This window comes from Prionailurus bengalensis, chromosome D2 (genome assembly GCF_016509475.1).
Source record: "Prionailurus bengalensis isolate Pbe53 chromosome D2, Fcat_Pben_1.1_paternal_pri, whole genome shotgun sequence".
NCBI lineage: Eukaryota > Metazoa > Chordata > Mammalia > Carnivora > Felidae > Prionailurus > Prionailurus bengalensis.
The window spans coordinates 52,242,192-52,258,050 of NC_057351.1; the positions used below are offsets into that span (position 1 = coordinate 52,242,192).

Below are 15,859 nucleotides of genomic sequence, written 5' to 3' on the forward strand. Positions count from 1 at the left end.
AGTAGAGCCAGATATGCCCTTTTAAAGACACTCACTTCTTACTCATTGTCCCAATCTCTCCAAAGAATTTAAGCCAATGTAATTATTCCCATGGAAACTGAAGAGATACAGACCAAGGTGGGGGTGGAAAAAGCAAGAAGCAAAGTTTATTTATTTATGACTATTTGAAACTTTTTAGGTCGCTCTCTATTTTCTGTTCATGCTATGCGAAGTCTTTAAAACTGCTAAATGTATAACAATTCTGCATTAAAGGAAATGACTTTTACTACTAAAACCAAGTGAAATGTGACCTTTAGTATTAGGCAACATTTGGATAACTAAGACCAATATAAAATGTAAAAGTCTATCTTTTTGTGCTTTAAAATCTTGGAGATAGAAGTGTGGGACTCAAGGAATTTAACAAAAATCCCCTACCCCTGGACAAGCAGAGCAAGACTAACTCCCTTTTGTACTACACCCACCATCTCATGTATAACCCCCACATGACCTACTTGTTGCTTAAGACACTCCCCCACCCTAGTCAATACAGAACCCCTAACCGCCAAAGAATGTAAACCCCGCCTTTTGCCCACCAAACTCTCACGCTAATTCTGACCAGAGTGATAGGCTACTTCAAACAGTTACTATAGGGTAAATTGTAATTCAATTGGCCACCTGCGTGTGGACAGGACTATGCAACTTTCTGTGTGTGTTATAATCTCATTGGCCACTGGCCCCTATAAAACTGCTATGCCTCTTAACCTAGGGGTCCAAGTCCCTGCCCCGCTGGGTCGGGTATACTTGGGCCCAAGCTTGAGCTTGCAAATAAACCCTCATGCGTTTGCATCAGTATCGGCTCCTTGGTGGTCTCTCGGAATCGATATTGGGGGCATTACATTTGGGGGCTCGTCCGGGATTCGAGAGACCCCCCCAGGACCCCACCCTGAGGGTCCCACGTCTGGTGAGTGCACTCAACTTCTACCTTTCGCGCGCATATTTTCTAAGAGCTCTATATTGTATTTCTACCTGTAGGAATTCCAAACTGTCTTTGGGTCGGCATTGGCTTAAGCGGACGCACTGGTGAGCCGTCGACCGGGGGTCTTGGGAGACATCCCTTGCCCCCACCAGGAGGACGAAGTCATGTAATGAGCCATTACAGACAACCAGTCCTTTGTTTTACTCTCTCTTTGTGTCTTGGTGTGGATTGAAATGGGGCAGACCCAAACCACCCCCCTGTCTCTTATGCTCTCCCAGTTCTCGGACGTTAAGGAAAGGGCTCATAATTTGAGCACAGACATAAGAAAAGGGAAATTTCAGACTTACTGCATGTCAGAATGGCCAACCTTTGACGTGGGATGGCCCCGAGAAGGAACTTTCCACCTACCTATTATTTTGCAGGTCAAGGCTGTAATCTTTAAGGACAAACCGGACGGCCACCCTGACCAGGTGCCCTACATCCTGGTCTGGCAGGACATGATCGAAAACCCCCCTTCTTGGCTAACACAATTCTTAGCCCCCAAAGCAGGACCTACCAAGATTCTAGCCCTGCGGAAAGCCGAGAAGGAGACTGACACAAAGGCCAAAATGCCCCTTTATCCGGTCTTGCAGGATTCCTCTCCGGAGGACCTGATTCATCCGCTGCCCTACCAGGCTCCCCCTCCCCCTTCCACCCCTCCATTGGAAACACCAGGGGCTGCAGGAGGGGCACCACCCCTCCCTGATGAAGGAATTCCTGTGCGCGGGCCAGCATCAGGGGCACGTGGACGGACCCACCGGGCGGCCCCACTCTCAAATATGGGGCCGGCCAACTCCACCGCCCTTCCCCTCCGCGCCATGGGGCCTCCCGACAAGTCTGGAGAACAACCAATGTTATATTGGCTGTTCTCCACCAGTGATTTATATAATTGGAGAACTCAAAATGCAAAATTCTCCGATAACCCTAAAGATTTAATTGGGCTTTTAGATACTGTTCTCTTTACCCACCAGCCTACTTGAGATGACTGTCAGCAGCTCTTGCAGGTTCTCTTCACCACCGAAGAGAGAGAACGAATACAGGTGGAAGCTCGGAAGTCTGTCTTGGGAAAGGACAGACAGCCGACTCAAAACCCATACCTCATAAATGCTGCCTTCCCCTTATCCCGTCCTACCTGGGACTACAACTCAGCTGAAGGTAAGGAGAGACTCCAGGTCTACCGCCAGACTCTAATGGCAGGTCTCAAGGCAAGCCTGCTAATCTGGCCAAGGTATATGATGTAAGACAAGGTAAGGATGACAGTCCAGCAGCCTTCTTAGAATCACAGAGGCTTTTAGGCAGTACACCCCTATGAACCCAGAAGCCCCAGAAACAAAAGCTGCAATTATGGCTTTTGTTAAACAGGCCGCTCCAGACATCAAAAGGAAATTACAAAGAGTGGAGAGGCTAGGAGAGAAGAGCCTGCAGGACTTAATAATAGTAGCAGAAATAGTTTACAATAATAGAGAAAGCCCGGAGGAGCAACAGACTAAACTAAGCGACCGGCAGACCCGAAATCTGGCTAAGATCCTGTTGGCTACAACAATGGGTGACCCACAGGAAAAACGGAGGCACCTCAAGAAGCTGACTTCAGGGACAGGTAAGGAAGATGGCCCTGGTCCCCGACAGGAGCGCCCTAAGCTAAACAAAAACCAATGTGCTTATTGCAAGGAAGAGGGCCACTGGGTGAAAGACTGCCCTAACAAAAGATCTAAGGCCCCTGCCAAGATATTGGAGATGGAGGACCTGGACGACTAGGGGAGTCGGGGTTCAGTACCCCTCCCCGGGCCCAGGGTAACTCTCAGAGTGGAGGGGCAACGAGCTGAATTTCTAGTGGACACTGGGGCACAACATTTGGTCTTATTACAACCCCAGGGAAATTGGCAAGCAAGTCCTCATGGGTGCAAGGGGCCATGGGGACCAAACAGTACTCATGGACTACCCGAAGAACTGTGGACCTCGTCATGGGCCGGGAATCCCACTCCTTCATGGTCATCCCTGAATGTCCCTACCGGTTGTTAGGTCGGGACTTGCTCACCAAGATGGGGGCACAAATTTGCTTCCACCCCAGAGGGGCAAAAATCCTAGACAAAGAAGGGCAACTGATTCAGGTGCTTGTCCTGAGTTGGGAAGACGAATATCGTCTCCACCAGATGCCCCCGACTCCAATGACTGACTTTGACCATTGGCTACAGGAATTTCCCCAGGCATGGGCAGAAACTGGGGGAAGTGGGCTGGCCCGACACCGACGGGCTATATACATAGAACTAAAACCGGGGGCAGACCCTGTCAGGGTCTGCCAATACCCCATGCCTCTCGTGGTGCGAACGGGAATCACGCCCCACATACGGCGACTACTAGACTCAGGCATATTAAGGCTCTGCCAATCGGCATGGAACACTCCCTTGCTGCCGGTGCAAAAACCGCACTCTAACGATTATAGGCCAGTCCAGGAATTAAGGAAGTCAACCGGCGAGTCATGGATGTGCACCCCACGGTCCCAAGCCCATACACCCTCCTCTCCACCTTGCCTCCAGACAAAAATTGGTATACAGTATTAGATTTAAAAGATGCCTTCTTCAGCCTGCCTTTAGCACCCGAGAGCCAAGACCTTTTTGCCTTTGAATGGACGGACCCCGAGAAAGGCATCAATGGCCAACTCACCTGGACTCGACTACCACAAGGATTCAAAAACTCACCAACCATCTTCGATGAGGCCTTACACGAAGACTTGGGTGAGTTCCGTTCTGAGCACCCTCATTTGACCTTATTGCAATATGTAGATGATATCCTGCTGGCGGCGGAGGACCAGGACACTTGCCTGCGAGGCACCAAGGACTTACTCCAGACTATAGCGGCTCTAGGATACCGGGCCTCAGCCAAAAAGGCCCAAATCTGCAGAACAGAGGTGAGCTACCTAGGGTACAAATTAAAGGATGGACACAGATGGTTGACGGATGCGCGGAAGGAAACCGTCCTAAGGATCCCACAGCCGCAAACCGTCCATCAGGTACGTGAATTCCTGGGATCGGCAGGGTTCTGTCGATTATGGATTCCAGGTTTTGCTGAGATGGCCAGACCCCCCTATGAGGCCACCAGGCACCAACAAAAAATTGAATGGACAGAGGCCATGAACAAGGCCTTTAATGACCTTAAACAGGCCTTGCTGTCTGCCTCGGCTCTCGGGTCGCCTGACCTAACCAAGCCCTTCTACCTGTATGTAGACGAGAAAGATGGGGTGGCAAAAGGGGTCCTTGTCCAGTACATAGGTCCCTGGAAAAGACCCATAGCTTATCTCTCTAAAAAGCTGGACACGGTGGCCACTGGATGGCCCCCATGCTTATAAATTATTGCCGCGGTGGCCACTATGGTCAAGGACACAGACAAGCTAGCCATGGGGCAAGAGCTATAGGTTACCACCCCACATGCTATTGAAGGGGTACTAGGGGCGCCTGGGTGGCGCAGTCGGTTAAGCGTCCGACTTCAGCCAGGTCACGATCGCGCGGTCCGTGAGTTCGAGCCCCACGTCAGGCTCTGGGCTGATGGCTCAGAGCCTGGAGCCTGTTTCTGATTCTGTGTCTCCCTCTCTCTCTCTGCCCCTCCCCGGTTCATGCTCTGTCTCTGTCCCAAAAAAAATAAATAAAAACGTTGAAAAAAAAATTAAAAAAAAAAGGGGGTACTCAAACAGCCCCCAGACCGCTGGATCAGCAATGCTCATCTGACCCATTATCAGAGCCTACTGCTAAACCCCACCAGAATTTATTCAAGCCACCTACAACCCTGAATCTGGCAACACTACTCCCTAACCCAGACTGGGACCCCCCCCTCTGCATAACTGTTAAGAGATTTTGGCACAGGTGCATGGAATCAGGGCTGATCTCTGGGACCGGCCACTGCCGAACTCGGACGCCACCTGGTATACGGACGGCAGCAGTTTTGGCCGAGAAGGAATCAGATACACAGGGGCAGCCGTAACCACAGAGACGGAGATCATCTGGGCAGAGCCATTGGCAGCCGGAACATCGGCTCAACGGGCAGAACTGATTGCCCTGGCCGAGGCACTAACCATGGGAGAAGATAAACGAATAAACATTTACACCGACAGCAGGTACGCCTTTGCCACCGCTCATATCCACGGAGCCCTTTACAGAGAGAGAGGGCTTCTGACAGCAGAGGGAAAGACTATTAAAAACAAAACAGAGATTCTTGAGCTCCTAAGGGCCCTCTGGCTGCCCAAGGCACTAGCTATCATCCATTATCCAGGACACCAAAAAGCAGACACACCAGTAGCCAGGGGAAACCGGCTAGCCGACTCAAAAGCAAAGGAGGCGGCCCTTTCGGTGACCCAGGTTTTAACAACCGCACTACCCGATCCGGGGGCACGGACCCTGCCGGACACCCCCAACTATACTGGCACTGACTTACAACGGATTAAACACTTGCCTATGACCCAATGCTTGCATGGCCGGTGGAGGGCCGCAGACTCCAGCATCTTCCTGCCAGAGGAACTAGGACGACGAGTCCTATCCAAAATGCATCGGAGTACTCATGGGAACAAGAAAGATGGAAGACCTCATACGACATGCTAAGATCATTATTAAGGACTCTTGAGCAAAGATCGAGCAGATCGTGGCAAGCTGTGACGCATGCCAGCTAACCAACGCCACCACCCATGGGTCTAACCCCGGAGCCCGACTCAGGGGAGACCGCCCAGGAACATACTGGGAAGTAGATTTCACTGAGGTAAGGCCTGGAAAGTATGGGTACAAGTACCTGCTAGTTTTCGTAGATACCTTTTCAGGGTGGACAGAGGCATTCCCCACCAAGCACGAAACAGCACAAATGTTGACCAAAAAGCTGCTGGAGGACATTCTGCCAAGGTATGGGTTTCCTGCCAGAATCAGATCCGACAATGGACTGGGGTTCATTTCTAAGGTAACACAGGGAGTAGCACAAATACTGGGGGCAGACTGGAAATTACATTGTGCTTACAGACCCCAGAGCTCAGGTCAGGTAGAGAGGATGAATAGGACATTAAAAGAGACCTTAACTAAATTAGCCTTGGCGACTGGTGGGGACTGGGTCACTCTCCTCCCCTTTGCCCTCTATAGGGAGAGAGACTCACCATATAAGATGGGACTGACTCCCTACGAAATCATGTTTGGTATACCCCCACCTATCATTCCTGCCTTGAACCCGAAGTGCTTGCTGAGTTCAATGACCAACAGCTTCTTTTCTCCCTCCAAATGTTACAAAGAGCCCATGAGCAGGTGTGGCGTAAGCTGAAGGCCCCTCTATGAGACCACGCTGCCTCCTGACCCCCATCGGTATCAACCAGGTGATTGGGTGTACGTGCAGAGGCACCAACAGCAGACACTCCAACCTCACTGGAAAGGACCCTACATTGTGATCCTGACCACACCCACCGCTCTCAAGGTCGACGGAATAACTCCTTGGGTCCACTACACCCATGTCCTGCCAGCTGATCCACACGCCGTCCTCAAGGACTTTGTTCCGGAATGGAAGAGTCAGCCCCACAAGGACAATCCCTCAAAGCTAAGGCTGCGTCGTTCCCACTTACCCCGCTAATATTACTTGCGCTGTATCCCCTCGCGGCTAAACCCAACCCCAAACCACTTAATCTAACCTGGCAAATCATCACCCCAAGCTCTAATCAGGTAGTAACCCAGCGGTCAGAGCTACACCCTAGAGGGACCTGGTGGCCTAATCTGACTATCGACTTGTGTGAACTATTCAGTCAGGACCCCTGGCACCAAGGCAGAATAGGAATACAGGGATGTGGCACCGAGAGGGCCAAGATGGCCCTCCGAGATACCTGTTTTTACGTGTGTCCGGCCCTCTCTCAGTCTGACCATAATAAGGCCTTCAAATGCGGTGGCTGGACGGACTACTTCTGCGAAACATGGGGTTGTGAACAAACTGGGACATGCAATTGGCTGTCACAAAACCCATCCGGCCTCATAAAAATCCAACTGAATACTACGCGCCCCTCATGCTCCGAACGCCCTTACTGTAATCCAGTCACCATTTCCTTCACGGAGACCGGGAAACAAGAAACAAATTGGGGGGTAGGACTTCTGTGGGGACTCTGGCTTCACCAAAGCGGGTATGATAACGGAGTCCTATTCATGATCAGACAACTAGAGAAGCCGAAAGGTCAGACCCAAGGGATAGGTCCCAACACTGTGCTAGTGCCTCCTCAACCTCAGGCAACACCTGCAGCACCCCCTCTGAATCTTGCCCACAACACCTCCGGTGGGGGCACCCCAGTTCCGACTCTCCTCTCCCCTCTCCTCCCCCTCGACCCTTCTCAGCACCCTCTTTGTGCCCTGATGTCCAAGGCTTACAAATTCCTCAACGCAAGTAAGCCCAATCTTACCTGATCCTGCTGGCTGTGCAATGATGTCCGCCCCCCCTTCTATGAGGGTATAGCAATAATGGGTCAATATAACACGACCACGGACCCTAATGCTTGCAGGTGGAACCGAAAGCCTGGTAAAGGCCTTACCTTGCAGTCCGTGTTAGGTCAGGGACCCTGTATAGGCACTCCTCCACGCCACCACAAGGCGCTGTGCAACGTTACACAGCCTATAAATAATACAGGGTATTATCTACCGCCCCACGACAGTTGGTGGGCTTATTCCGAGGGTTTAACTCCCAGTGCTCATGGTCAGGTTATAAACAGAACTGGGGGCTTCTGTGTGCTGGCTCAGCTACTCCCTAGAATCATCTACCATTCAGATGAGCAGGTACTTCAGTGGAAGGGTGCAGATACCCACAAGTGAAATAAAAGGGAGCCCATCTCCGCTATCACCATTGCCTCCCTACTGGGAATTGGATTGGCTGGTGCAGGGATGGGTATTGCCTCACTAGCCACCCAGGCCTCCCACTACAGTAGCCTTAGAGCTGCCATCGATATAGACCTAGAACGCAAAGAAACCTCCATTTCCCACCTCCAAGAATCCCTAACGTCTTTGTCTGAACTGGTGCTCCAAAATAGGAGGGGATTAGACCTAGTTTTTCTACAACAAGGGGGAGTCTGCACTGCCCTGAACGAAGAGTGCTGTTTCTACACTGACCACTCAGGGATAGTACGAGAATCAATGGCTAAGGTAAGGGAAGGATTAGCCAAGCGAAAACGAGAGCGAGAGCAGCAACAGGGATGGTTTGAATCATGGTTCAATCATTTCCCCTGGCTGACTACCTTATTGTCCTCCCTAGCCAGTCCCCTGATCATCCTTCTCCTCCTTCTGACCTTTGGGCCCTGCCTCATCAATAGACTAGTGGCTTTTGTCAGGGACCGAGTCAATACAGTTCAACTCGTGGTACTCAGGCAACAATACCAACCACTGACTCTCTCGACAGAAACCCAGAACCCACGATTGGGTCCTGCATAGGATCCTCTGGAAAAGGGGGGGAATGTGGGACCCAAGGAATTTAACAAAAATCCCCTACCCCCGGACAAGCAGAGCAAGACTAACTCCCTTTTGTACTACACCCACCAGCTCATGTATAACCCCCACATGACCTACTTATTGCTTAAGACACTCCCCCACCCTAGTCAATACAGAACCCCTAACCGCCAAAGAATGTAAACCCCACCTTTTGCCCGCCAAACTTGCGCGCCAATTCTGACCAGAATGATAGGCTAGTTCAAACAGTTACTATAGGGTAAATTGTAATTCAGTTGGCCACCTACATGTGGACTGACAGGACTATGCAACTTTCTGTGTGTGTTACAATCTCATTGGCCACTGGCCCCTATAAAACTGCTATGCCTCTTAACCTAGGGGTCCAAGTCCCTGCTCTGCTGTGTCGGGTATACTTGGGCCCAAGCTCGAGCTTGCAAATAAACCCTCATGCGTTTGCATCGGTATCGGCTCCTTGGTGGTCTCTCGGATTCGAAATCGGGGGCATTACTGAAGTAAAGCCTGTTTAAGATCAGTTTGACCACAGGTATTAAAAACTTTAAAATGTACAGAAATAAGACTTCCAGCTCTGACAATATGAAAAACTAGGCAAATCTCCCCTCCCAAAACACAAGAATAAAACTGGACATAGGGGCGCCTGTTGGGTTCAGTAGGTTAAACTCTTGATTTCTGCTCAAGATCTCACGGTTCGTGAGTTCAAGCCACACAGAACCTACTTGGGATTCTCTCCCTCTCTCTCTGTCCCTCCTCTCTCTCTCTCTCTCAAAATAAATAAATAAACTTAAAACAACTGACAAAATTATCAAAATCAAATTATCAAATCGTGTCAAGGCTCTGGAAACCATCCACATGCAAACAACAAATTGAGAGATATTTATTCATAAAGAGCTGCTGGAATAACAGCAGCTGTGTAAGAATAACAGGAAGCTGCAGCCTTCTTGCCCAGGACTACTTTCAGCCCACCACCCAGCCAGGCAGGTGCAGTTGTTTTACCAGGGCAGGACAGGGATTGAAAACCAGATTGGGTGCCAGCAGGGACAAACCGGAGTTGGTAGGGAGAGAGGAGTCCATGCCTGGTAACACTGTCAGTGAAAGTAGCAAGCTCAGTAGAAAATGAACATAGAAAATCTGTAGCTTTACTAACCTATGGCTGTCGTCTCAGTTGTGGTGAGTGCCAGAAATTTCATAGGAAGACTCTGGAAATGATAAAGCATTAAGAGGCCTAAATAAGATCTTACATCTCTCTGGTTGACTGGGAAACTACACACATGTTCAGGAAATCATGAGCGGAAATGCAAAAACCAAGGCAGATTTGAGAACTGCCAGAACTTTGAGTGCCCTCTCCACCCCCATACGCTGACCCAACAGTGCTCAAGGGTGAATGTGTTATGAGTTCAAGGTGTTTATTTTTTTTTTAACTTTTTTATTTATTTTTGAGACAGAGACAGAGCATGAACAGGGGAGGGGCAGAGAGAGAGGGAGACACAGAATCCAAAGCAGGCTCCAGGCTCCGAGCTGTCAGCACAGAGCCCGATGCGGGGCTTGAACTCACGGACTGCGAGATCATGACCTGGGCCGAAGTCGGACGCCCAACCGACTGAGCCACCCAGGCGCCCCGAGTTCAAGGTGTTTAAACACAATGTCTGGGGGCGCCTGGGTGGCGTGGTCGGTTAAGCGTCCGACTTCAGCCAGGTCACGATCTCGCGGTCCGTGAGTTCGAGCCCCGCGTCGGGCTCTGGGCTGATGGCTCAGAGCCTGGAGCCAGTTTCCGATTCTGTGTCTCCCTCTCTCTCTGCCCCTCCCCCGTTCATGCTCTGTCTCCCTCTGTCCCAAAAATAAATAAACGTTGAAAAAAAAAAAATTTTAAACACAATGTCTGCCTGAATCAATGGCTAAGTACTAAGCTATGTAGACACAGGAGTTTCCTTAGGAAGCAGGCTAAAACTAAGAATTAAAAACTGAGCAGAGACGTCCAGTTGTTTGTAAGGAAAACAGATTCTGCAGATTAATTCCAGGCAAGTTACTAAAACCAAACCAAAACAAAATAAAACAAAGAAACAAACTAAAAGATGCACTCAGAAAAAAAGAAGAACTCGGGAAAAAAAAATCAGAATTTTTAGGTGCTATAATATGTTAAATGTTCTTTATCTTTAAACAAAAAAAAAATTATAAAACATACAAAGAAACAGGAAAATGTGCTCCACATAAAGCAAATAAAGCTCTCACTAGAAACTGACTCTGGGGGTGCCTGGGTGGCTCAGTCAGTTAACTGTCCAACTTCAGCTCAAGTCATGATCTTGCAGTTCATGAGTTTGAGCCCCACAACAGACTCTGGGCTGACAGCTTGGAGCCTGGAGCCTGCTTTGGATTCTGTGTATCCTTGTCTCTCTATCCCTCCCTTGCTCATGCTCTGTCTCTCTGTCTCTCTCAACAATAAATAAACATTAAAAAAAAAAAAAGAGGAGCATCTGGATGGCTCAGTGAGTTAAGCATTTGACTCTCAGTTTCAGCTCAGGTCACGATCTCAAAGTTTTGTGAGTTTGAGTCCCATATCAGGATCTGTGCTGGCAGCATGGAGCCTGCTTGGTATTCAATGTCTCTCTACGCCCCTCCCCCACTCATGTAGTCTCTGTCTCTCTCAAAAATAAATATTAAGGGGCGCCTGGGTGGCGCAGTCGGTTAAGCGTCCGACTTCAGCCAGGTCACGATCTCGCGGCCCGTGAGTTCGAGCCCCGCGTCGGGCTCTGGGCTGATGGCTTGGAGCCTGTTTCCGACTCTGTGTCTCCCTCTCTCTCTGCCCCTCCCCCGTTCATGCTCTGTCTCTCTCTGTCCCAAAAATAAATAAACGTTGAAAAAAAAATTAAAAAAAAAAAAAATAAATAAATAAATATTAAAAAAAGAAACTGACTCTCAATAAGCCCAAATGTTGATATTAGCAGATAAAGAGTTCAAAGCAACAATTTTGAATATACTCAAAGTATTAAAGGAAACCATTTAAAGAATTAAAAGAAAATATAATGACAATAATTCAGTGAATAATGAATATGAATCAAAAATATCAAGTAGATTAAAGCAAAACTAATGGAAATTAAAAAAAAATTTTAACATTTATTTATCTTTTGAGAGACAGAGTGGCACAAAAACAGACACATAGACCAATGGAATAGAATAGAAACCCCAGAACTAGACCCACAAACGTATGGTCAACTAATCTTTGACAAAGCAGGAAAGAACATCCAATGGAAAAAAGACAGTCCCTTTAACAAATGGTGCTGGGAGAACTGGACAGCAACATGCAGAAGATTGAAACTAGACCACTTTCCCACACCATTCACAAAAATAAACTCAAAATGGATAAAGGACCTGAATGTGAGACAGGAAACCATCAAAACCCAAGAGGAGAAAGCAGGAAAAGACCTCTCTGACCTCAGCTGTAGCAATTTCTTACTTGACACATCCCCAAAGGCAAGGGAATTAAAAGCAAAAATGAACTACTGGGACCTTATGAAGATAAAAAGCTTCTGCACAGCAAAGGAAACAACCAACAAAACTAAAAGGCAACCAACGGAATGGGAAAAGATATTTGCAAATGACATATCAGACAAAGGGCTAGTATCCAAAATCTATAAAGAGCTCGCCAAATTCCACACCCGAAAAACAAATAACCCAGTGGAGAAATGGGCAGAAAACATGAATAGACACTTCTCTAAAGAAGACATCTGGATGGCCAACAGGCACATGAAAAGATGCTCAACATCGCTCCTCATCAGGGAAATACACATCAAAACCATACTCAGATATCACCCCACGCCAGTCAGAGTGGCCAAAATGAACAAATCAGGAGACTATAGATGCTGGAGAGGATGTGGAGAAACGGGAACCCTCTTGCACTGTTGGTGGGAATGCAGATTGGTACAGCCACTCTGGAAAACAGTGTGGAGGTTCCTCAGAAAATTAAAAATAGACCTACCTTATGACCCAGCAATAGCACTGCTAGGAATTTACCCAAGGGATACAGGAGTGCTGATGCATAGGGGCACTTGCACGCCAATGTTTATAGCAGCACTCTCAACAATAGCCAAATTATGGAAAGAGCCTAAATGTCCATCAACGGATGAATGGATAAAGAAATTGTGGTTTATATACACAATGGAGTACTACGTGGCAAGGAGAAAGAATGAAATATGGCCCTTTGTAGCAATGTGGATGGAGCTGGAGAGTGTGATGCTAAGTGAATAAGCCATACAGAGAAAGACAGATACCATATGTTCTCACTCTTATGTGGATCCTGAGAAACTTAACAGAAACCCATGGGGGAGGGGAAGGAAAAAAAAAAAAAAGGAGGTTAGAGTGGGAGAGAGCCAAAACATAAGAGACTCTTAAAAACTGAGAACAGGGGCGCCTGGGTGGCGCAGTCAGTTAAGCGTCCGACTTCAGCTCAGGTCACGATCTCGCGGTCCGTGAGTTCGAGCCCCGTGTCAGGCTCTGGGCTGATGGCTCAGAGCCTGGAGCCTGTTTCCGATTCTGTGTCTCCCTCTCTCTCTGGCCCTCCTCTGTTCATGCTCTGTCTCTCTCTGTCCCAAAAATAAATAAACGTTGAAAAAAAAATTAAAAAGAAAAAAAAAAAGAAAAAACTGAGAACAAACAGAGGGTTGATGGGGGGTGGAAGGGAGGGGGGGTGGGTGATGGGTATTGAGGAGGGCACCTTTTGGGATGAGCACTGGGTATTTTATGGAAACCAATTTGACAATAAACTTCATATATTGAAAAAAAAAAAAAAAGAGAGAGAGAGACAGAGACAGAGCATGAGCCGGGGAGGGGCAGAGAGAGAGGGAGTCACCAAATCTGTAGCAGGCTCCAGGCATTAAGCTGTCAGCACACATCCTGACATGGAGCTCGAACTCACAAACTGCAAAATCATGACCTGAGCTGAAGTCAGACACTGAACCGACTGAGCCACCCAGGTGTCCCAACAAATGGAAATTTTATTTTATTTTATTTTATTTTTATGTTTATTTATTTTTGAGACAGAGAAAGACAGAGCATGAATGGGGGAGGGTCAGAAAGAGAGGGAAACACAGAATCTAAAGCAGGCTCCAGGCTCTGAGCTGTCAGCACAGAGCCTGATGCAGGGCTTAAACTCACAGACTGTGAGATCATGACCTGAGTCAAAGTCAGAAAGAAGCTCAACTGACTGAGCCACCCAGGCACCCACAAATGGAAATTTTAGAGTTGAGAAGTAAAATAGCCAAAATGAAACTTTTGGTTCACCAGATAGGTTCAATAGCAGATTTGAGAGGGCAGGAGGAAGAATCACTGAACAAAACCAGATCAATAAAAATATCCAATCTGATGAACAAAGATGGAGGGAGGCAGGGAAGAATGAAGAAATGTGAATGGAGCCTCAAAGTCCTGTGGAAACACCAAACAAACCAGCTTATATGTGATGAGAGTCCCAGGGAGAGAGGAAAGAGATACATAAAAACTACTTGAAGAGGGGCTTCTGGGTGGCTCAGTTGGTTAAGGGTCTGACTTTGGCTCAGGTCATGATCTCACGGTCGTGGGTTTGAGCCCCACGTTGGGCTCTGTGCTGACAGCTCAGAGCCTGGAGCCTGCTTCAGATTCTGTGTCTCCTTCTCTCTCTGCTCCTCCCTTACTTGTGCTCTCTCTTTCTCTCTCAAAAATAAACATTAAAAACATTTTTTAAAAAAACTTGAAGAAATAATGGCCAAAAATGTTCCAAATTTTATGAAAATCTCAATAAGCCCCAAAATAAACACAAAAAAATCCATAGCTAGAAACATCATAGGCAAATTGCTCAAAGCCAAAACAAAGAGAAAATATTGAAAGCAACAAGAGAAAAAAGACTCATTATGTACAGAGGAACCAGAATACAATTAATGACTGACATCATCAAAAGCAAGGCCAAAATGCAGTGAAATGGCATAAAGTACAAAAAAGAAGTCAACAAATAATTAGGGATTCAGCAAAATTAGTCTGTAAAAATGAAGACAAAAGAAAGATAAAATCTGAGAGAATTGGTTGCTAGTAGAAAGAAATACTAAAGAAATCCTTCAGGCTTACAGGAATTCACACAGGGTAAGTAAGTAGAATCCACAGGAAGAAATGAAGAGCTCCCTAAATGTTAAATATATAGACAAATTTAAAAGAGTATATCAATATAAATCCTTCTCTGTTCTCCTCTTAATTTCTTATAAAATATAATTAGGTAATAAAACCATTGACTTATACACTTTAAGCATGTAAACTTTGTGGGACCTAAGTTATACCTCAAAATTATTCAAGAAATACAAGCTGTATTAAAAATACATAAATAGGGGTGCCTAGGGGCTCAGCTGATTAAGTATCCAACTTTGGCTCAAGGTCATGATCTCATAGTTCGTGAGTTGAAGCCCTATATCAGGCTCTGAGCTGTCAGCAGAGCCTGCTTCACATCGTCCTCTGTCCCCCTTCCTTCTCTGTCCCTCCCCCATGCTCTCTCTCTCTCTCTCCCTTTCACTCTCTCTCTCAAAAATAAATATTTTTGAAAATGCATAAATAAAATAAAAACAAAAATACTGTATTGTTGGATTCATAACATATATAGATGTATTAAAAATGACAATAACAAGGGGCGCCTGGGTGGCTCAATCAGTTGAGCGTCTGACTTCGGCTCAGGTCATGATCTCGTGGTTTGTGAATTTGGGCCCCGCTTCAGGCTCTGTGCTGACAGCTTGGAGTCTGGAGCCTGCTTCGAATTCTGTGTTTCCCTCTCTCTCTCTCTGCCCCTCCCCTGCCTCTCTCTGTCTCTCAAAAATAAATGTTAAAAAAAATTTTTTTTAATGACAATAATAACACAAAGGATGGGGAGGAAATGGAACTTTACAGGAATATAATTTCTATATTTTACCAGAATTAAGTCAGTATTAATTGTAAGCAGATGTGATACATTAAGATGTGTATTGTAACTGTTGGCATTATTGACATTTTGGCCCAGATAATTCTTTGTGGTGATAGGCTGTCCTTTGCATTGCAGCATATTTAACAGCATTTCTTACCTCTTCCTGCTAGCGGCATACCCCTATCCCCCAGCTGTGGCAAAAAAAAAAAAAAAAAAAAAAAAAAAAATGTCTCTAGATATTTCCAGATGTCCAGGTTGGAAGAGAAAACCACCCCTAGTTGGGAACCACTGTCCTAGAGCAACCACTGAGAAAATAATCCAAAGAAATATATTTTAAGGGAGGCTGGGTGGCTCAGCTGGTTAAGTATACGACTTTGGCTCAGGTCATGTTCTCACGGTTTGTGAGTTGGAGCCCCGCATCAGGGTCTGAGCTGTCAGCACAGAGCCTGGAGCCTGCTTCAGATTCTGTCTCTCCCTCTCTCTCTGCCCCTCCCCGACTTGTGTTCCCCACCCCCG

General features: G+C 47.1%; 1 pseudogene; it reads left to right on the forward strand.

Annotated features, from left to right (window-relative positions):
• Window positions 1–1,195: 1,195 nt before the first annotated feature.
• Window positions 1,196–8,145, forward strand: LOC122493026 (annotated as a pseudogene).
• The last annotated feature ends 7,714 nt before the right edge of the window (window positions 8,146–15,859 follow it).